This window comes from Hirundo rustica, chromosome 8 (assembly GCF_015227805.2).
Source record: "Hirundo rustica isolate bHirRus1 chromosome 8, bHirRus1.pri.v3, whole genome shotgun sequence".
In the NCBI taxonomy this organism is placed as follows: domain Eukaryota; kingdom Metazoa; phylum Chordata; class Aves; order Passeriformes; family Hirundinidae; genus Hirundo; species Hirundo rustica.
In genome coordinates, this window is record NC_053457.1 from 1937915 (window position 1) to 1960002 (window position 22088).

At 53.4% G+C, this 22088-nt stretch overlaps 1 long non-coding RNA gene across 1 annotated transcript; it reads left to right on the forward strand.

Moving 5' to 3' along the window:
- Positions 1-9735: 9735 nt before the first annotated feature.
- On the forward strand, positions 9736-13971 carry LOC131378590 (uncharacterized). Its single transcript, XR_009208067.1, has 3 exons — positions 9736-9789; positions 10242-10312; positions 11557-13971. It is a non-coding gene; the product is annotated as an uncharacterized LOC131378590 (long non-coding RNA).
- Positions 13972-22088: the final 8117 nt, after the last annotated feature.

The following is a 22088-nucleotide window of genomic DNA, read 5'->3' on the forward strand; positions in this document are numbered from 1 at the left end:
AGAAACACCCGCATCGCTGGAGAAACGCGGGCCACGGGGCAAGGCCGAGGACTCGGAAAAGGCCGTGTGTGCCTATCTCTGTGTGCACTCTTATAGTCCTGAACGTGATCTATCTGTGTCGTAGATCAGATAGGCAGAATGAAAGACCTAATAGTATTCCTGCCCCTTCCCCCCTTTCTGGCTGAATTGTGTATTGTTTTCCTACTCTAACAGTCTGCAAAGTGCTCCAAGGCCTCTGTGTGTGGCCGTCAGGCGAAACGCCGTCATTATTTGGGTGATAAAATCATTTAATGTTTTCCCTGCTAGTGCAGCTCCACTCCCGTACCTCCCTCCAGGAGGTATCGTATTGCCCTCGCTATCTGTGTGTACCGTGGGACTGAGGAGGACCACAACACACTCGCTTATCTGCAAAAGTAGCCTTTTTGCAAAAAAATGGCAAAAGAGAACTCAGGGTGGACGTGGGCAAGAAAGGGAGCAAGAAGAGCACGGCAGTCCAGGGAAGCACAGGTGTTACAAAAGTTCACGAAGATGTCCGTGCTGCTGTATTTTCAGAAAGGGGTCACTACAGTGGGTTTTACAGCATTGCCGGTTCCTTTTTCTGGAGACTCAGGATGCTTCTGGTCTTCCAGCCGTGGGGCTGTAGGTTGGGGGTGGGGGGGGTGGGGGTGGGGGGGGGCAGATTTACTACCTCTAGAGAACTAGTGACTTCTTTAGCGGCTTGAATGCTTTTTTTTCCCCTTTGCCTCCACATTATTAGGTTAATCATTGCTTGAACTGGTTGCTATGGTTTTGGCCAACCCATGGAAACTTGATAATGAAGACTGAAAGACTCCTTTTCCATTTATCTTTTCTCTATGTTTAGTGCATGATGGTCTCATTTCTCTTGACGGGGCTGTCCCAGCGCCAGCGCCCGGCTTTTATAACCACGGTGGCTGTAATGGCCTCCGGACTTCTTGATGTGGGAGAAGCAGGTGGCTGCTGGGACCGCGGCCGTTTCAGAGGCTCAGGCTTGTGCCCTCACATACTTGCAGGGGACAGGATGAAAACCAACCTAACCCAGGCCCTGACATATTTTTTGGTTGCTGAAATCCCACGCCAGGTGAACTCAACTTTTATTTTTGCAGCCAGGGGAGAATGCTTCACTACAACCTGATGTTTTCATGCCCACAATATTTAGTTTGAGGACTCCTTCTGTTTAGACAAGACAGCCTAAACATCAGTTGGATCTGATGATTTTAAAGGTCTTTTCCAACCTTAACAATTCCACAGTTCTACGCTTATTTTTGAATAGGTGATATTATCATTTATTACAGAAATAAGGAGGCTTTATACCTGTCTCACTCTGAACCTTCCCTCTCCTCTGTGGCTGCTGAACTCTGGCTTTACAGATATTCAGCAAACTCTGGCTGTGGAGTCTCCTGCAACTGTCTCACCAACGCTCTGTTCCAGTCAAGGTTAAAACGGGGGACTGAGGATAACAAACGGCTGAAAACAGAGGCTTTAAATTATTGGCATGGTTCAGAGAGGCCAGGCTCATTGTCAGGGCCAGGGAATGGGAAACACCCAGGTCCTTTCCTCAGCAACCGACTCATCCCCCTCCTCCTTGCTCCTGGTCGGCTCCCTTGTGTCTGAAGACCGGCAAGAAAATGAAGGTGATTCCCATAATCCCAGGCCAATTCCTTTGACCTCAGGTCTCCATTCCATGCTCTAAATAAGGCTTTAAGTGAGTCGCTTCCTGCCCTCTCACATTGTCTGCCTCTGACACTGCAGTCAGGTTTCTCGGAGGAGGAGGCTGCAAGCTGCTGCCTGTCCCCTCCACGCCACCGGGAACCAGCGGGGGCTCCTGCAAGCAAAGCAGACCCTCTCACCTCTTCCAAAGTGCACGGAGGCACACCAGCATCCCCCAGAAGTGTTCCTGTGCCGGGCCACGCCAGGATGCTTGGCCGCGGCTGCACCGTCCGCACGTTTCGGTGTCGCCGTGCTTGCCGGCAGAGAAAAGGCAAAGAATCAGGATTCTTTCACATGATCAGCCTTCAAAAGTCTGCCTTCCCCCCACCTCCTCCCTGCTATAATGACAATCCAAAGAGTTCCTGATAGGGTTTTAAAAGATGCTTATTCATTCACCGTCCACCAAGCATGAAAATCCAGCTCATTTGTTCATTTGTAGCCATTCTTCACCCAAACGACCCCACAGGGGCTGAAGCCTGTTGCCGAAAACTTGTCACTCACACTTTTAACTTCTTTTTGTTGTACTTCTCTTTATTTCATTCTTCTGGGTCCCCACCTCCGCCACCACCCCACCCTCTCCTCCGGTCACAAAGGCAAGTCTGGGAAGCTCTTTAAAGCCGCAGTGCCCCCTTTTAAAAATCAATACAAAAAAGAGCAATGGCTGAAAGGAGATCCCAAGTTTGTGTAAGGAAGGGGGAAACTCCATCCTGTCTGCACAGCATAGACGGGGAGCGGAGGAGGGGGTGTGGTGCTGGGTGCCAGGACCCCTAAGCCACCTTAAGCCTTGCCTGGGCTTCGCGTGGTGCCCTAGCTGAAAGAGTTGGGCCTTTCTGTGTCAAGGGGAGCACAACCTGAGGGTCTATGGGGCTTTAATGAGAGGCCAAAAGCATCGACCAAGCAGGGATCTCCCCGAGGAGCAGCCGCTGCCGTGGCCTCTCTGCCACAGGGCCCTCCGCTCTGCTCGGAGGCTTTGCAGCCCAGGGCTGATGTGGCAGCATTGCTTTCTAGCAGGGCTGCTCTGCATTGCCCTTTGGGAGCTGTGCCCTTCACAGCGCCCCTGAAAAGGGTGCACCAGTGCCCACTTATATTTTGAACTGTGCCAGACTGTGCTAACTAATCTCTGAGCAGGTGCTGTGTGCTTGTGAATCCAAGTCCTTGGCCAGCTAGGTGGACTCTTCTCAGCTTAGGCTATTTAGTGATGCTCTTCCTTCCTACTAGAGGAGGTGTGTGATAACCCCCCAGCATCTCTGCATTCCTTGGCGACCTTTGGTGGGTTTTATGGCAAAAACTCAGTGTTGCCTTTGCTTGGATCCCTGCCTCCCTAGTTATTCTCTTACCTGGAATGTCCCTAGAAAACCTGTGTCGGGACGAGCAGGAGCGTGAGATTTCCCACGAGGACTTTCTGCCCCTCTGAGCTCCATACCCTCTGCTCCTCCACCCCCGTAGCGGTGTTTGCTGGGCCACAGGCGAGAGCAGAATGCTGGGGATGAGACATTTGGAATCATCTCAGCTGCCCCTTCGTCGCTGGGGATTCTGCATGGTCAAAGCTTCTCTCCCTTCTGTGTGAGGGACAAACAGAAGTTTTGTGCTTAATGGTCCCCACTGATATTTCTGACTGCTTTTAACCCTTGAAGCCAGGGGTTGTGCAGCTGCAGCCATGAAGAATCGCTGGCTTTTGTTTTCATTTCAGCCAGAGCTGTGAGGCTTTACCTCACTTTCCTGGGGCCTCAGATGTGATTTTTCCTGGACTTGGTGCAGCTCTGCCTGGAGCTGGCCCTGGCATGGGGAATCACATCTCCATCTTCAGCCTAGAGGCCGTGGATGAAATGTGGGCGCCCAGGTTCAGCTTGTTATTTCAGATCGAAACTGCAGGGAAATGATCTCTCCCCTCCTCCCTACCCTGTGTTCTAAGTGGAGCTCATTTTCTTTCTTCCTCAAGGCACCACATCCCCAGTCTACAGTACACACATCTCAGCGGAAAAAGTTGCTACCACTATGCCCTGGTATAAAGGTGTTCCCCTGTCTGGGGCAGGAGCAAGAGCACGAGCTGAAGGGGAAAAGAGAAACTTCTCCCTGTCATGTCCCAGGCACCAATCCATCATCCCCAGGTGCCAGGCAGCAGGGCCCAAGCCCTGGGCAGGTTGTTTCAGGCACCGAGACCTCACGCCTGCGGGACAGGGGGAAGATTAATGGGGCAGGTGCTGGTACCCAGAGCTGGCTCTTGCCCTGATAAGGTGGGAGCTGAGATAGCGCTGGGTCAATACTCAGCGGTGGCCACCTGCAGCTGTGGCTGGAGCCACCTGAGGGGCTCCAGGGAGGACAGGGCACAGGGGGTCTCTCCCCCCCACAGCCCAGCTGTGTCCCAGGGCAGACGCAGCTGCCGTACCTCACCGCACCTCCCTGCGCCGTGCTGGTGGAGAGCCCCCACCGCGGCTCCCGGCTGCGCCCCCGGGCCTCCCCCAGCCATCTGTTTCCCCTGCCCGCTCCCACCCTTTGGCTTTCTCCACGCAGCCTGGCTCCTGGGGCAAAGCCAAGGTTTCAGCCTCCCCCACCGTTAATAATTCCCGAGGGATCGCAGCGTTCCCATTTATCACCCTTCCTGCAAACCCCAGCTGTTATTTATGCGCGTGTCCCCCTCGCCTTTCCCAGTGCTCTGCTATGCCCTCGCTGCACCCGTCGATGCCCCAAAGTCCCCACGTTTTGGGAGGGGAGGGGTTCGTGTGTGTGGGGGTCCCACCATCAATCCTCCCCACTTGAGGCACCAGAGCTCGGAGATAAATGGCACTGCTGGCTGCCCGCGTTCAAACCGTGAAAAGGCACCTGTTGCTGGAAAAACTGCAGCCCAGGTTATCCAAAACCTTTTGTGGTTTGAAAAAGCTACTGTGGTAATAAACCCTGAAGCGGTTCATTCTTGCCTGCTCCTGGAACTTGGTTTTGTTGAATATTCGATAGTGGGTGGGTGCCATGGGAGGAGTTTGCCAAACTTTCTTAGTATTTCTTTGAGGAGCAGCATGCTTCTGGCTGAGGGTTATTTACCTCGCCCTGGGAATCCGTAGCTGGGAAATGTCCCTGCCTTGCTCAGCTCGCTTTGGGGCACTTTATCTCAGTGACCCGGGAGTCTGACAGACGGGACCCTGGGGGTGCAAATAGCAACGCTATAAATCCGTTTTCTGAGCGCACTCGCCATCCTGCAGTACGGCCTCTGCACTGTCACAAGCGGAATCTTTTGCAGAGTTTTCTTGTTTTCCCATGGTGCGTCCCTGCTCGCTCGCGGGCTGCCGAGCTGTCCCGGCTGCCCCACGCCGGGCTGCACGGCCGATTAGGGACCCTCTTTGTCCCCTAATTGGATTTTTCTCCCCTTGTTAGCCCGCAATGAAAAAGTCACGGGCTGCAGGGAGGTGCCCATTCATCTCAAATTTAATTCGGTCCCCTCTCGGGCGAGCCGCGCCGCTATTCACCCCCGGGCAGGCAGCTGCCGCTCATCGCCGGGGGATGCAAGCGGGCTCCTGCGGCCGCAGCCAGGGCGGGGCCGGCCGTGGTGCCAGCCAGAGGGGAAGATGCCCGTGCCTGGCAGCGGATTGAGGTCTGCGCGGCCCCGGCTCGCGTCTCCCGGCGATCCCAGGGCCTGCGGGGGGATTTGCGGGCCCGATTTGTGCATGGCGGTGCCTTACCAGGAGGTGGTGCTGGGATCCCGCGCCCTTGCCTCCGGCCGGACGCGGGCCAAGACGCCGGGCTTTGGGCACGCTGCCTTTTTCAGGGAGGCACCGGCTGGAGGGGGCTGCGAGGGGTCGGGAGAGGCGGTGCTGGGTCAAGGCCGGAGAGCGAGGAGCCCTCCACAAGGTCCCGATGGAAAAGCAGGGAGCCATGGTTCGGACAGGGAAGGACCCTTCTCCAGGAGCAACGTGGCGGGGAAGCCTCAGGGACGGACAGAGCACAACTCCTGGCCGGAGAGCAGTATTTTGGGGAGGTTTTTGGTTCCCTGCTGCTCTGACACTGCCTAAGCTCGCTCACGAACCCCCAAACCCCAGGGTTAGGGAAAGGGACCCCAGGGAAACGATGCTGCAGGCAGCATGGGTTCGAGACGGTTTCTGAGCTGAGCACCGAGATGTTTCTTGAGCTCCGGGTTGTGGAAGGGTGTTTCATAAACGGCGATTCCAGAGCTGTCAGCCCCCTAAATGCAGCCTGCAGAGGGGCAGCTCGTCTGTACAACCGCATCTCAGGTCAGGGGGTCCTGGCCACCCGGTGCTGGGGAGCAGGAAAGCGATGAGGTGATGGGAAACGGGCTCTGCCGCGGGGTGGCTCAGCCCAGCTACCTAAGCGCTGCACAATTGCCCCCGGTACGAGATGCTAAATTAAAAACCCCGGTACGAGATGTTAAATAAGAAAGAGCAGGGCTTTTTTTGAATGCGCCGTATGATTAGAGAAGGTGAAATTATTTGTGGCAAACAATGGTGTTGATAACTTTTTCCGTTCCTCGCTTTCCTACAAGTAAACATCTATTCTTACTTTTATAAAAGCCTCCAGCAGCCAGGATTGTTTCTGTCCTGACTGGATGCCTCCCAGCCGGGGAAGGAGCTTTCCTGTTGCCTCCCAAATCCCTCCTCAGTGATCTGCTAAAGCCCAGAGCGCCTTTGCCTTTCCCTGAACCGCGCTTGCACCCGAAAACCTCTGTGACCTAAACTTAGCAGAAAGCAGATGAAAGAGCTCTGGGGCTCCCCAGGAAGAATTAATGATCTGCAAACAGACGGATACTCACAAAATATTTTTTTTTCTTGCTCTCCCCCCCTCTCTGCTGCTGACACAAATATTTGGAGAGACACTTGGAAAAATGTACCCCTGGGTATATGGTCCACAAGAGAGATTTGGGATTTCGCAAGGGTTCACTAGTGCTCGAAGCAAGCGATGGACGGCGAGGGGAAGGAGGAGGAGGAGGGGTCCATGGGAGCATTGGGAAGGGAACGCCTTACTCATTAATTTCCTTACTCAAATGACTTCTGCCGATGCTGCCTGGGAACTGGGATCCTCAAAATCCACCCCATGGACAAGCAAAGCCAAGCGATGGAGGTGATCTCTCCGCTGCCTTGGCTCACAGCATGATTGTGTCACTGGCCAAGCCGTGAAGCCAGAGCTCCTGCTCCAAGATATTTTTATTGCCTGGGAACCAGGCTGAGGAAAGGTGTGGCTTGTTTTTATTTTTACTTTTTTTTCCCTTCCCCATCTTTATTTGACCAAATCCAGGAAAACTCAGGGGATGGATTACATTCTGGAGCAGCTCAGTGGGCTCTGCTTTGCAGACAGCTCCAGACAGTTCACAGGGCCACAGAGATGCTGCTCACAGTCCTCTCTCCCTCAAACTATCATTTTTCCCATGCCTCGGTTGTGTTAAAAGTGAATGCATCAGGTTCCCTGGAGCAGAGTGTGGGGGAGCCCTGGGGAGCCCTGGCTTCCCACTCCCGCAGGAAGGAGCGGCTGCCGGCCGCCTAAAACGGGCTGCTGCGTCACAGCCAGAGGTTTCTTGGCACACACTGGGAGCCCCCGAGTATGCTGCAGGACAATACATCGACGGGTGAAAAAAACCCAACAATACCTCAGGAAGCGGCCCGGGACACTGCAGGGAAGAAGCTGATTTAGACCATTTCCTGGCCTGAAGGTCTGTGCCATGGCATGGCTATGGCTGTCCTGTCCAGGCTGGTTGCTAGAGTGGTTGAATGAGGTGGTTTGCAGCTCCCCACCTTTCTTCATCTACCTGTTTGTCACTTATTTATTATATCACCAAACTGCTCGATTTTTGCGTTTGCGCTATTCCCAAGCAGGCCGGCCTAGGCAAAAATAAGATCTGCTAATGGTGTGTGGAGAAACCTGGGGGAGGTGTCTGAGAGGGGGAAAATATTTATTTCTTATAGCACTGGCCAGTTTTGCCTCCTGTGGCCTGAGTTTGTGCCCTGACAATGCTTGCCACCTCTCCTTCCCCCACTCCTGGCTTTGGTGGGGGGATTCCCGTGGGAGGGCAGCGTGTCTGTCCCCTCCGCCCTCTGGCACTGCTCCTGCTCTCTGCTCCTCCCCATCCCACCTTCCCCCTGGTAAGGCCACAGCAATGACCTGGCTTTGCTGCAGAAGAGGGGATTTGCAGAAAGCAAATTAAAACCCCAAGCAGCTGGGAGGGGAAGGGGCTGTGCTGCCTTTCCCTCTGCTCCCCCTGGACTTTCCACCCCGGCAAGGTCAGCCCTGTAAAACACAGACAGGGGAACCCTGGGGCTCCTTGATTACTGTTGGTGTAACCCCTTCCAGGATAATGTCACCAGTGGAAACAGGGTTTGGTAGAAGCAGGGGTGGGGAGCTGCTAGTTTTTTCTAGAGGGTGTTTTGGAGTAAAGCCCTGCTTTCACCCTCGGTGCCCTGTGCTCCTCCAAGACACCTCTGCCCTGTAGGACACCTTGGAAGGGCATCAGCCAGGTGTGGACTGGCCCAGCATTTTCACACTCTTAGAAGCCAGATATTGTTTTCCCAATTATTTCTATATCTTTACCTGTACAGGTAAGATTTTTAAAGAATAAAATTTAAAAAAAAGCCTTGGCCATGTGACTCATCTCTCCGGAGTCAAACTGCATGACCTCTGTCAGAACAGCCTGATGGGTGTACTTCAACCACTAATGCACAGCAATGTACTTTAATACTGGTATCAAAATAGAAGTTAAAGAGCCCTTTCTCAACACTTATTGCTCTTTATATGGCTTTCATGACTTTATTAACTCCAGTCGGCATTCCTAAGTATATTTTTTCTTACTTTTCAGCTGAAAAACTTTTTTCACCTGGACTAAATGGCCGTGTTCCTGCCCTGTGTGAGTCTGGACGCTTCTAGAGGCTCTGACAAGCTGGAGAGCTGGGTCTGGGGAGGAAGCAGCCCATGGCAGGCGGTCCCAAGCCTCTGCTAAGAGCTCCCCAGCTCACCTCTGCCTCGGGTCTGTGCAGAGAGGCTTCTCCGTGTCCCCCAAAGGCTGGGAAATGTTTATTGTCCAGCCAGAGCTTTTCCTGTCACAGTGAGATGGGATTGGAGCTCCTTTCCCGTGGCAGGGATGCTTCTAGAGAGGCCTTGTGCATTCCAGTAATTCCCCCCAATTACTTTAATTTCCCCGCCCTCCCACTTTCTGTAACTCTGCTCTGCTGTGCGTGATGATGAAAGGTATTTTAACTCCCGAAGAAAAAACAGACCACGGAAATCAAAGTCTCTTTTTAGAGCTTCTCGGAATCCGGGAGGCTGGGGGCTAATAAAACCCCGAGTTACGGAGTGCCTGGGGGCTGAAAGCTCCGGGAACAGGGAGCCATTCATCGCGTGTCCGTGCCCGTGGGACAGCCCGGGGGCAGCCTGCCGATACACGGCGGAAAGGCGAGGAACAGGCTGGGCTTTGGCAGGCGTGCCGCAGCCCGGGCTGGCTGCAGAGGTGGCTTTGCTGATGCTGGCACGGTCCGGGCCTGGCTGGCATCGCCGGGCCGGTGCCGGGGATTCCCGCGGCAGGAAGGGCAGCCAGAGCTTTTCCCTGCGCTCCAGGACTAGGGTCGTGCCCGAGCTGAGTTTCAGAGGCCTGGCAGGGTAAAGAAAGAGGCTTTTTGCCCCGAGGCCCTGCCCTACAGACCGCAGCAGGCTCAGCCGGTGAGGGCTCTGCAGAGCGAGGGTGACTTTAGACTACGCTTTGGGCACGGGCAAAGAAAGTCCGTGAGCACGGATCCCGCACGGGATCCAGCTGTCCGAGGGCGCTGCGTGTAGGATTAAGCAGGGCACAGGGAAACAGTGCAAGGGGTATGCACGGCTTAGGGACACACAGGTCTGCGAGGCCCCCAGGGACGAGCCCCAACAGGGACAGGGCCCCTGGGATAGTTATTAGTTGTGTCAAGTCTCGAGGGCATTAATTTGCATTAATGACCCTGAGCAGCCTCACCTGGACTCTCCCCACACCCATGGTCTGGCTCTATTTAAGCCCGGCCTAGGGGGATTGCTCTTTCTGTTCCTCCAGGTGGTGTCGAAGGGTGCAAATCTGGGGAGAGAGATGAGCTCTGCTCCGTGCAGGTGGGTCAGCTGCTGTACTGAAAGTCTATTTCACGGGTCCCTGTGCCCTGGCTGTTCTGGGGATTAGCACCCCTAATTCCTGGATTGTTGGAACACATCTGATGGAGGAACAGCTTTTTGTTAGGAAGAGGCTGGGTGGGGAAATGTCATCACGGAGTGAGGAAGGAGAGGGTTTCACCCAGCCAATGTGTTCTTGGGACAGGTGAGCTGTGCCCTGTGTGAGCAGGTGGGACTGTTTGGCGGGATGCTCCCCTTCCCACTCCTGGCTGTGACTGCGAAGGCAAACCTTTGTGGAGAGGACACGAGGTCCAGGCTTGCAGAATGGCTTCGTCTCTGCTGGCCTGGCTCAGGGAGGATGCAGTGCAGGTGGAGGGGAAGTGGTTCTTTTATCCAACCCCTGCCATCTGCACAAACACCCAGCAGACATTTCTAACTTCTCCTTCCATTTCCAGTCTGCTCCTGTGGGTCTCGCCCGATGGATGAGGAGTTCTGCTTTGGAGGCAGAGTGTAGAGGTAAACTAAGGTAACATTGCGTCAGCTGGGTCAACATGATGGTTCTTAAGACGCTAAATTACCATGGGCTATGATATCCCACTTAATGCAGGAGATTTACAGCACATTGGTTCTTAAACTGCCTTTCCAGAGCCTACCCCATCCACCTCTTCTTCTCAAACAAATCCATTCCCATATATGCACAGCCACACCCCAGAAAGAGCATATATGGGAAAGGATTTGCTTGGGAAAAATGTTCTGTGCAGTTGAGAGCCCCATGGGGTATTTATTTTACTTCATTTTTTAATTTAAGGTCATGATATTTTTTTCTATATTCTCTTTTTGGTTTTTTTGAAATTTGGCATCGGCCAGGGAACATTGCCTGGCCATGCTTTGCAAGGCTGAGTGTCTCTCTCCTGGCACGGGGCTGCTTTCTACTGTGATGCTAGACAAATCTGTTGAGCAGAAGGTGGTAAAGGAGGAATTAACTTCTAAAACATACAGACAGTGCATATGCAAAATGTTCCTCTCTAATGCAGCACCTGGGATTTGAGCAAATGGCAATAACAGAGTGGTGGGGCTGTGTGGGATGCGTGGCTGGCCTGGGCTGAAGGCAACAAGGGTCCAGCCAAACACAGGCAGCACTGAGGAGCTCCTGGCAGCCACTGAGGAAATGTTGAGAGTTTTTAAACCGTTATTTTTGCTACCGTGTCTCTGTTTTCCTGATGGTTCTCCCTGCCTGGGTACTCTGGGACTGTGCTCCCTTATGGCTGAGAGGAATGTAAGGACTTCACGAGCAGAATGTTTGATTTACCAGTTTTGAAAAAGCTTTCTCACTACGTGTTGCATTAGAAAGTACATATTTTTGGTAGCGAGCGAGGGACCTTGCCTGGCTGAGCAGGCGCTGCTCTATGATATGTCCACGGCCAGCAAAGCCCACCCGGTGAAGAGGGTTGGGGCAAAATTACCTGTTAACACAGGGATGTGCACGCTCCCACCTTGCAGGCGGCTCAGCCCCTGCCACACTGGCAGCACCCACCGGGGACAGTGACTGCAGTGGCATTTGGGACCAGTGACAAGGACGGGAACCCAGGAGCTGCTCTAGCGAGGGGCAGGTGCAGGGAAGAAGCACCATATGTTAAACGGCCTGGAGGGAGCTTTCAAGCCTCCGTTGTAAAAATCCCCCATCTTTCTCCCTGTATTTAATGCATCTTTGTATGGACACTAATTCCTCAAGTATCCACGCCAGGGTTGACTTTTAGTATGTTTGTCCAGGCAGGCTGCCAGCGAGCGGTTCCTACAAGGCTCCCGAGCTCTGACATTTGTTAACGCAGCAGTAAATCACAGCGGCTCTTTGGGCAAGCTTTTTCCTGACAAAACGGCGGAGACGAGCAAAAGAGAAAAGAAGGCACAAAAATGCAAAGGCTTTATTTACACCGGAGAAGAGTAACTGTCCTGAATGAGGCAGATGGGGCACAATGAGGGAAAACTCCATCTCGATCCCCTCCGCTCCCCCCATCTCCCCTGTTCATTGTTGGGCAAGAACTGAGAGGGGAAACAGTCTGAGGCTGATACTGGCGGCTGAGGAAGGGGACGAGGAAAGCTCAGCTGGCCAGGTCAGTCAGGGAGAAACTTACTGAGATGCCGAGGCCTTGGAAGCCTCAGAGTGAGTAGGAGCTTTGGTAATGGTGGGATTATAACCCGAAAATCTCTTGTCCTAAGCTCTTTTGGTTACTTTTGTCCCCCTGCACTGCATTTTGGGGGGAGGACATGTGACACACCCCCCTCACTTGGCAGCTGGCTGTGGTTTTGAGTGAGACGATGGTCTGGGGAGGAAACAACTCAGTGTTATCAAATGGCGGGGGGAACTCACTCCAAAACAGCCCCTTCTGTGCCACCATCTCCACCCCTTCCTCCTGTGCCTACCCCCAGCCCTGCTGCAGCATGGGTATTTATTTATCCCTGCCAGCTTTCTGTCTTCCCTCTTTCTCCTGGCTTATTTATGGCTGTCGCCTTTCAGCTCCCGGCCACTGCAGCCTGAACTTGGCCATTATGTGTGGCTCGTTGCAGAGGCCATCAATCTGCGGGGCCAGCACGCAGCCTGATGGACTTCCCTCATCATCATCAATTTTCCCCATCGTGCTGGTGCATCCCTTTGGATCTGGGGCAGCTGCACATCTGCCCCTGGTGGCCTCTGCACTCCCACCCCTGGACACCCGCTTCGTCCTCACAGAAGCCTTTTGTCCTGGCATGCTCACAGGCATCAGGTGGGCCTGAAGCATCCAAACATTCAAACGTGGCTTGAGGTGGCTTCAAAGAGGTGACAGGAATGCATTGCACAGAAAAAGGGACGTTATTTTGCTCTCCATAAGCACTGTGGAGTCCTGCTTAGCCAGCTGGACTTTTAAGCTCTCTCTAAGTTTAAACTCAAATTCTCTGTATTAAGTAGGCAGCAAAGTTTTCCCTGTGCTATATCCTGGGTGCAGACAGAGGCGGGCTCTGCTGCCTTTGCAGATGAGCCTCTCAAAGAGGCTGCTGAGCTGCAGCTGTTGCCTTTCTTGGCCCTGGGAATGCTCCCAAGGTGTTTTGTCCATCTTGCTGTGTGTGGGTGCTCTTGAAGCATTGCACCTTGATCTGTGAGGAGCCGGGCTGAGAGGGTGGCACTGCTTCAACTGCAAATGGCAAAGCTCCCCCTCGTTTCAGCGGTGTCGGGAGAATTATTTGGGTACCACCAGCAGCAGGGATCTGTTTTGAAGGGGAGGTAGAGTCGCTGCTGGGCTCTGCCTGCTCAGTGCTGGCAATGCGATAGCCCTGGGTTGTGCCAGTTTTTGAGAGGTGCAAATCTCCCAGGGGAACGACAGGGAGATGACACCCTGCTCAGCCCAGGTGTCTAATGTCTCCTCGGATTGTCCCAACCTTCTCTTCCTGTTAGGGGCATGAAAGCAGCTGAAAATGAGAAGGTAATTCTTAGTGACTTGCATGGTTTCATCCCGATTTATCCAGAATAAGTCAGAGCTGTAGTTCAGACTACAGTTCAGTACTGAAGTTCAGTAAAAAAAAAAAAAAAAAAAAAACGACACAAAAAATCAGGAGAGCTGGAGAGCTGCTCCTGTGGTCTACTGGGTGCATGTCTGGGGCTGAGGAATGCTTTTTGTGGCTCTGTTGATGCAAACAGGGCAGCTTGGCTCTGTGTGGGTGCCACTGCCCCATCTCTACTGGGGAGTGGAGGCTGTGGTTTTTGTGGAAGCCAGGGAGGTGCCTGGTATCTTTTGCCAGAGGGATCAAAATTTTTTTGGGCTGAAGCAATGCAGGGCTGACCGCTGGTCAGCCAGGAGCATTGCAGGAGCTTAATTTCATTAGAAGCACAGGTCAGAGTCCCTGGCGTGCCCCGTGGATGCCGAGAGCAGCTTCTGGGATGTTGACTCCTGCCAGTCTGAGTGTGTTACCGTGGCTCTGCTGCTGCCTTGTGGTGGGTGATGCTGGCCTGTCACCGCCCGACCCGTGTGGGGAGGAGCAAAAGCCCAGGCTAGGTCTCGCTCAGCTGCTTCACGTTGCTGCCTCATTTGAAAATAACCCTGTGGCTGCAGTGGGTGAGCGGCCGGTGACATCTCTCCTTCCCGTGGGTATTTTTAGGAGTGGCACTTAGACTTGGCACACGTACAAGCAGCTGGAAAATGCGCGGCATTTCCTCTTCCTGACAGGCAATCCGGGGAGGCTGGACGATGCTCGCAGTCCTGCTGCGCCCGCTGCCCGCAGGTGACGGCTACCAAGAGCAGGGGCACTGAAATAATGTCACCCCTGGCCCCGCTGCTGCCCAAGGGGTTTGGCCGGGCTGGTGCTCCCAGGTCTGGCTGAAATAGAGGCAGGGTGTTGCACAGTGCAGTGCCCCTGTGCAACTGAAACGCTGCTGAGTCCCAGCCTGGGCTATTGCTTCAAACCACCAAAACACTGGCACAAGGAGCTTCTCCGGGGGGCAGCTCCAGCTGCTGCCTGCTGCGATGGGGATTTCTGCTGCTGGTCTGGTACGGGCTGGGAGCGCAGAGCCTGGGCCGGCTTTGTGAGCGCTGTTGAGCCTGGCTGCCATCACGGCTTGAGAGGGAATAGCGGCCTGGCCGCTAGCTGGTCCTTCTGCCCAATGGGCATGCTGTGAGAAGAAAAGCGTGACCTGTGGTCCTGCCCTTACCAATCTCCCCACCTCTCCTTCCCTCCTCCTCTCTCCCTTCACCTGGAAAAAAAATCCACCATTGGAGACCCATCTGGAGAAGTCTTTTAGGAGGGGAAGCCCATAAATTTCCCTCTGGCTCCCCTGACCTTTGGTTTCCCAGGGGAGGTGCGTGGAAGGAGAGGAAGCGTTTTCCCCATGGCAGTGACACAGAGGACCGGGCTCTCCCCTTGCTGAGCCAGATGTTTTATAGATCTGCAGACCCAGGCCGTTGGGGTGGAAAGGTGCCCTGAGCTTTGCCTTGAAGTCTAGGAGAATGACGCTGGTAGGTGGGCTACGAAAGCTTTGCTCTGTCCTGCTGGGGCTGGCGCTGGGGGAGATGAAACCGCCCAGCTTTGTCCAGCAGCAGTGCCCCCAGCACACGTGCAGGAGGGGAGCGGAGGAGGCGAACTCCATCTCGCTATTTCCATTTCATGCGTTCCGAAGCGCATCGCTGTTCCGAAGCGATGCGAGGCTCGGAAGCGCAATTCTCTGGAGCCTGGCGGGGAGGAAACCTGCAGCTCTCTGTCAGCGCCGGCTGTGGCAGCAGCCCGGCCCACAGCACGCGCCTTGGGGCTTCGGCGCAGACGCTCCCGTGGCGTACCTGGGCCCGGGCTGAACAATACCCGCTTTCTTCCCTGGGAGCGGACTGGGGCTGCCCTGCTTTCCAGAGGGGAGATTTATGAGGTGCCCGGCTGCAGGGGACTCTGACACTGATCTCCCCTGCTCCCCCCCTGCTCGGGAAGGAAAAGAGCTCGTTTTCAGTAGAGTCGTTGTCACGGCGGCACCTGGATTTATCCTGCTCCGGAGTAATACGGTATGGGGCAGCACTGGGCAATGTCTCTTCCCGTAAAAGCTGGGCTTCAAAGCTAAACTCAGCTTTGATTTCTGGTAGTGAAGTATTAATGCTGGATGGATTAGTCCAAGGCTTCCTGTGTCCTTCCCATGAAAACCAGGCAAGTTGAAAACCAGGTGCTGCCACTGAATTGTGATTCCCAGGCCAGGCAGGCTCGAGGCACCGGGCTATTGCACTGTTAATCCTGGTACCACCCTTCATCTGTGCTAAGAAAAGCGAGTGTTGGCCAGTCAGCTGTGAACCTGCAGGTATCACCTGGTGCTCTCCCTTGATGTGTTTTTGGCTGCACAGATCTGGGAGCTGTTCCCAAACACAACCCAAATTGTGGCACCGCTGATCTGCTCAGTGAGGGCGCTTGACCCTTGTTTCAGCTGGCTTCAGGCTAAAAAACTACTGGTGTCTTCCAGTTGTCCCTCAATTTTGCCTTGGGAAGGTCTGGGTCAGGTTTATTTCAGGTTAGACAGGGACAACCTGACTGGGGGGAGGGCAATAACCTACCCATCCTGGGCCATGCTTCAATTCCAGTTCCCGGGAGGATGCTGTGGCTTGACTCTGGCTTGTGAAAAGGTATTTCCCTGGAAATTCCTCAAGGAAATGTGCCAACCATCTTCCTTCTAAGGGAGAAGAAGGGTAGCTTTCAGATGATCTCAAATGGGCAGAGCCTGGTCTGTCTCCAGAAGAGTTGTTTTATTCTGAAGGAGACAACTCTGCCTCTCTGCACAGGAATGACTGATTCACCCCAGCAGCTTGCCAGGGACTGCCAGCTGAGAAACACAGTAAGAGGTACAGGCCAAGCCCTAGGTACACCACTAATGGCCTTTCCACCCTGCTCTGAGCATCTCTGAGAGAGCACATCCCCCTAAGACTGCACTCCTGGGGTGGCAGTGGAAGGGCAGCAGTGATTTATTTGCTGAAGAAGCCAGAAAAGATCCCTGTAGGCACTTGGGGGTATCTGCAGCTGACTGTGACCCCTCTGAACTGCTGCATGATCTGAGGCAGGGTGTCCTTGTCACATTAATTGTGTTTAATCTACCCATCAGATCTTTGATATGGGTTGGTGTGTGTCCCCCTCCTGGACTGATTTCATCCACGACTTTGGCACGCAGCAGGGATTTAAAGGGTCCAGCTCTGTCCTCCCTCATGCGTGTGTCTGTGCTGCTGTATGTAACAGCTCAGGGCTTCGGGGGGGTGCTTGCTGGCCACTCTTTCACAGACAGCTCTGCACCTGTTTCTCCCCAATGGCTGAAAGCATAATAAAAGGATATAAATACCACAGTGACGTTTACTGGGGCCGGCTCAGAGCTCCTGGGCATAAGCAGCCCGGTGTTTACTCGGGCCATCAGCCGTGCCTTGGCGGGCGTTGCTCTGCGGGGAAGGCAATTGGAACTCCTCGGTCTCAGCAGCCCCAGGAAGAGATGGCTTAGATTTTTCTCTTTTTAGGGGAAAAAACAAAAGGCCATCCCAGCACTGTTTGCCAGATGTGCTTATGAAAATGCATATCAGTAGCAAAGAAAGGCTTCTGGGACTGCCGGTTATCTCTGTGTGGAGCTGTGGAAGTGGCAGGGTATATTCTGGGCAGCTATGCATAGCCCATGGGGTGCTGCAGGGGGAAGGAGACCCAGGGAGCACAATGATTTCCCCCTCAGCCTTCTGGAGGTGATGGGGTCCTGGTGCCTGGAGTGGGGGAATCTTCTTGTGCTGTTTCCTTTCCTCCAAAGCTCCGATTTTTCTCTCAGGAGGAGGAGAGAAGGAAGCCCTTGTGTGTTATGTTGTGCCTTGAGTCCTGTTTGTGCTGGTTAAAAATTCTCCTGGGAAGGAGCGTGTTCCTGAAGGCTATGCTGACATCAAGGGTGGCCCCAGCCCTTGTCCCCACGGTCCTCACCTGTTCTCTCGGCGGTACAAGCCTGGAATCCTGTTCTCTGACATCTCGCTGGGTCACGGGGCTGAGGTGTGACACGGTGCGGGGGGATCCGGCCATCCCTGGAGCAGCAGGTGCCGGTGGCCGCGGGTCCTCTCTGGCTTGTGTCCCGGCGGTGCCAGAGCGCTCTCGCCACTCTCCAGGGAAGGAGCCTCTTTCCAGGAGATGGCAGCAGCTTTTCGGAGCTGGGGCCGCATTTCCAGCCTGTTTCTGAGGACAGGCAGCTGGGAGGCAGGGTGAATGAATAGGCGGGTGAGAGGAAAGGGGTGCTCAGGAAGCTGCAGCAGTGACTCTCGTGACATCGGGGGCTCCTGGGTTGATGCTCAGTGCTGCCTGTCAGTACTTAAAGGGGGCTTATAAAAAGAGAGAGGGCGACTTTTTACATAGGAAAATAGTGATAGAACAAGGAGGAACATTTTTAAACCAAGAAAGAAGAGATTTCGATAAGATGTTAGAAAGAAATTCTTCCCTGTGAGAGTGGTGAGGCACTGGCCCGAGTTGCCAAGACAAACTGAGAGTGCCCCATCCTGGAAAGTGTTCAAGGTCAGGCTGGATTCAAGGGACTGGGAGCTGATCTAGTGGAAGGTGTCCCTGCCCATGGCTGGGGAGTGCAACTGGATGATACTCAGTGTCCCTGCCAACCCAGACCTTTCAGTGACGACGCTCTGTTCCTGGGCATGGTCACTCTTCCTGTGCGTGTCCCTGCTGCTGCGGTGGGATCATTCATCTCTGGCACCCTATTGCCTTCCTTTCACTTGGGCCACAGCCCCCAGTTTAGCTTCACTCCTGCTCGCTCCCTGTTTTGGCTATTTTGCTCTTCTGTGACAAGCAGGTACCAGCAGGCCTGTTGCTCCCCATGGCTGCCCTCCTCATCCTCCTCTGTCCCCACCAGCTGACTGTGCAATGAGACCCGAGGAGGGAGGGCTCCCCCAGCCCCAGCTGACACTTTCTGGCCTTGTGGCTTTGCAAGCAGCTCCAGAGACAGCTGGAGGCTCCCTGGGGTGCAGAGACATGGGCTGCTCATAAAACTCCCTGTCTGTCAGTCCTGGTGCCTGGCTGCCTGTCTGCTGCCTGACCTGGGGAAAAATGGGGATTAACAGAGCGCGGGGGGGGCTGGTTCCCTGCAGGGTGCACCACGGTCTTTCCCTGGGACACATCCCCGTGGGGTGCTGGGCTCTGATGCCCCTGAAGGCCTCCTCTATGATGGAGACTGTGCCATGAGCCACTGCTGGAGAGAGGGCTTAATGGGAAATTTCTCCGTGCTGAGTCAAATACTGTGTCACAGTCAGTGAACGTGGTCTGGCTTTTTTGGAAGCCCCTGCAGGTGTGAGCAGAACAGGCCTCAAACGCTGACAGTGAGGGACATGAAGGGAGGTGGGTGCTATGTGGATCTGTGGGACAGTCACTGCTCACCTGGTGCTCTTGATGCCTTACAAGCTCAAAGGCTTTGGGATCACGGCTTTTGAGTGTATATGTGCAGTCATTTGATTCCGTCGTGCCCCTGCTTTGCCTTTTATAAAATGAGAATAACGGTACAGAAATTCTTTTAAAAGGACTTTGAGGTCTAAGGCTTTGCAAGCAGGGATGGCTGGAGTTCGTAGTGATGAATTTTATTTAGTGCCCTGCCTTAGGTACACACTTTTACAGCAGGAGGCATCGACTTTTGCATACCAAGAATGAGATGAAGGCAAGGGCTTGGATTTTGGGATCACTGGCAAATTCTTATGCCTTTGACAAAGAAGAGTAAAGCCCTGCCTTTTTGCCTTTTAACCAAACAGCGCCTTGTGATGATCTCTTCTTTTTTTCTTTTAACAAAAACCAGTGAGTGGGAAGGGAGCAGCCCCCCAGGCTGTGGCAGGGGTGCTGCGGGCTGCCAGGAGACAGTTTGCAAAGCGAGGGGAGATAAGACATCCAGTGACAGCCGCTAGTGAGCTGTTTCCAGAGGGCAGGGTATAAATAGACAACAAAGAGATTTGGTGTCAGAGCGGCTCTCGCACCTTTCTGCTGCCCAGCCTGGCAGGCGCGAGTGGGGAAATGCAGCTGGGGAGCCAGTGAAATCTGCTCCGGGGCCGAAGTGCACGTGGATAACGTCATGACAAGACAAGGCATTTATCAGCCTGTTCTGGAGCCCTGTCCATCTGCAGCGGGCTCACTCTGCGGTGCTGACTGGCCATGGCAGGTGCCTGGACAGACCCCCCAGCGGAGCCCAGAGCTGCTGGCTCCTGCCTTGACTGCCCAGACAGCTCCTGCACAAGGATGTCGCTGTCCTAAGAAGGTGCCCTCCTTGTCTCAGCTCTATCCCTTGTAATTTATGGTGATACCTGCCAGGTGCTGCCCAGGTCGAGGCTCATCCAGCCTCACCCACTGCTCTTGCAGAGTGCCTGGGCTCTTTGTGGGGTCCTGGCTTGTCCTCCTGCCCACTGGTTATCCTGGGCAGCCTCACCTAGGTTTTTCATCTCCTGTTTCCCTCTCTGGCTTGGCCGTGCTTCCCCTCAGGTGCTGCTGTCCCCAGATGTTCCATTTCCTACCTGCTCTCAGGGTAGGGAAAACCCCACCGACCTAAAGATGCTTTGATGAGATGTTGCAATGTTTTGCCATAGCAGCGCTGGCAGTCCAAGGGTACTTAAAATACTAAGGGTGGTGTACCAGCAGGCAGCAAGCCCTTGCCAAGCTTGCTGGCTATTCTCAAAACTACCATAGCTTTTCATAATGTTGCCCGTGGCACCACTTTGATGCCTTTCAGGCAGCTTTGTGCTGTTAGGGGTCTGTGTCTGGCTCCCGGCTTTGCTGTCGGACTTGGCAGGCTTTGGCTCCTATGATGAGCATGTCCTGCCCTGAGTAGTTTGCACGGATGCTGTAAAGCACCCCCATAAAGACTACAACGACTTGGTGAAAAGAACAGATTTAGGCTGAAAAAGGAAAAGGAGTGGAAAATCAGCCCGGCCTGTGAGAATAAGAAAAGCCCAAGTTTTTTATGTGCTGGTGTAAATCCATGCTGGCTTTCTCGGCAGCGGGGTATGGGGAGAGGCATCTGCGGGGGCGTGTGGGGCTGCTGGGGCTTGCAGCGAGCTCAGCTGTGGGGATGCTGCGGTGCTGGGCAGGGACGGACGGGCTGACAGTGGTATTCGGGGCACAAAGCAGGGCTGCTCCCCTGTCTCTCAGCCATGCCGAATTCCTGGGATACGGAGGGCCCTTTGTGCGGGGATCAGCTGTCGAATGGCTGCCTATTTTTAGGGTGGCAGATCCCATGCTATGCGAGGAGAAGGCTGATGGTGAGAGAGGTGTGTGCTCCTGCACTCCAGGTAGCGTTTTCTACTGTAGCTCACACCCCCCTGCATCTGGATGTAGGTGCAGAACTGAGCAGAGACTCAGTATTTACACCCAGTTCTGGCTGGTGATGGGTTTGGGCCGCTTATTGCAGAAGTGAAGTGAGCTACGATGGCAGCACTTCTGTGCACAGGTGTCTGACGTGGCTTCCCCGCTGGCTGGCTTCAGCCTGAGCCAAGGGCAGGGAGGGAGGAAACCCCAAGGCTTTGCACTTCTCTCGGGATCTGAATAAAATGGGTGACCTTGTAAAAAGGTTAAAAAAAAGCACAATCTTTCCATGCGCTTGAGGGGAACGCTGTGTGAGTACAACTTGTATCAGACACCAGAGGGGCTAAGCCAGATGTCTGAGGACGTATCATAAACTCCACTGCTGCACAGCTGTGTACAACAGCGTGTATCTTCCTGTGCCGGTGGCTCTGTTCTGCGTAGATGGCCTCGTTCTTTTATGACCAGGTGTTTGCAAGTACATCCATGTGTACAAATACAGATTTTGGGGGTTTGTTCACTCATCTCCAGACACGACCTGAAAGCTTTGCTTAAGTGTAGCCGAGGGCAAGTCATTCATTGGGCAAAACCAGTTTTTGCATAGGTTTGGATTTATTTTTTTCTTTAGCTAATGTATGGAATAATGAAGTTTTTTCCACTGACCCAGCTCATGGATTCATCATCCACAATGGTGTTGCTGAGGGAGAGGAAAAGAGCCCAGAGCTGCTCTCTTTAATAAGAAATCCTTGCAACTGCTCTGACAGAGAAAGAACTTTGCCAACAGCCTGCACACTTTCTTTACATGTGCTAAACTGCTCGAGATGCAGCTGAATTTCTTTAAACAAAAGGCATTTGTTTAAAAACATTCTGACAAAAGTGTTACAAATGTTTTATGTTTGGGGGTTTTTTCCATGGGAATGAATTTATGGAAATATATTTACCTGAAGTAGGGTTTTCAGTTACGTGAAATTTACATGTATATGTTTCTTTCTTTGCCATTTTTCTTACAAAAATGTTTGGTTTTGTTTTGTCATTTCAGAGAAATTAATATTTTCTCTATTTTTCTTGTCTGCCTTCTAGTAGATAAGAAGAGAAAATGAGTACAAATGAAAACCTTGTAGCAATATTCTGGACAAGGGGGAATGGCTTAAGCCGAAGGAAAGTAGACTTAGGTTAGATATTAGAAATAGATTCTTTACTGTGAGGCACTTCTGCAAGTTGCTGAGAAAAGCTGTGGACACCACAATCCTGGAAGAGCTCAAGGCCAGGTGAAGCAATGTGGTCTAGCAGAAGGTGTCTCTGCCTGTGGCAGGGGTTTGGAACACAATGATTAAGGTACCTTCCAACCCAAACCATTCCAGGATTCTATGAACAATTCACCTGCCTCCCAAACTTGCTGCTGAACATTTTGGAAGCCTTTCTGACGGCTCTTTCCCTGTGGAAGGATCCTGCCTTCTGCACTCAGACGTGATTAGAAATTAGTACTCTTGGAAAGGACTTTCCCAAAAGGAAGACAGTTT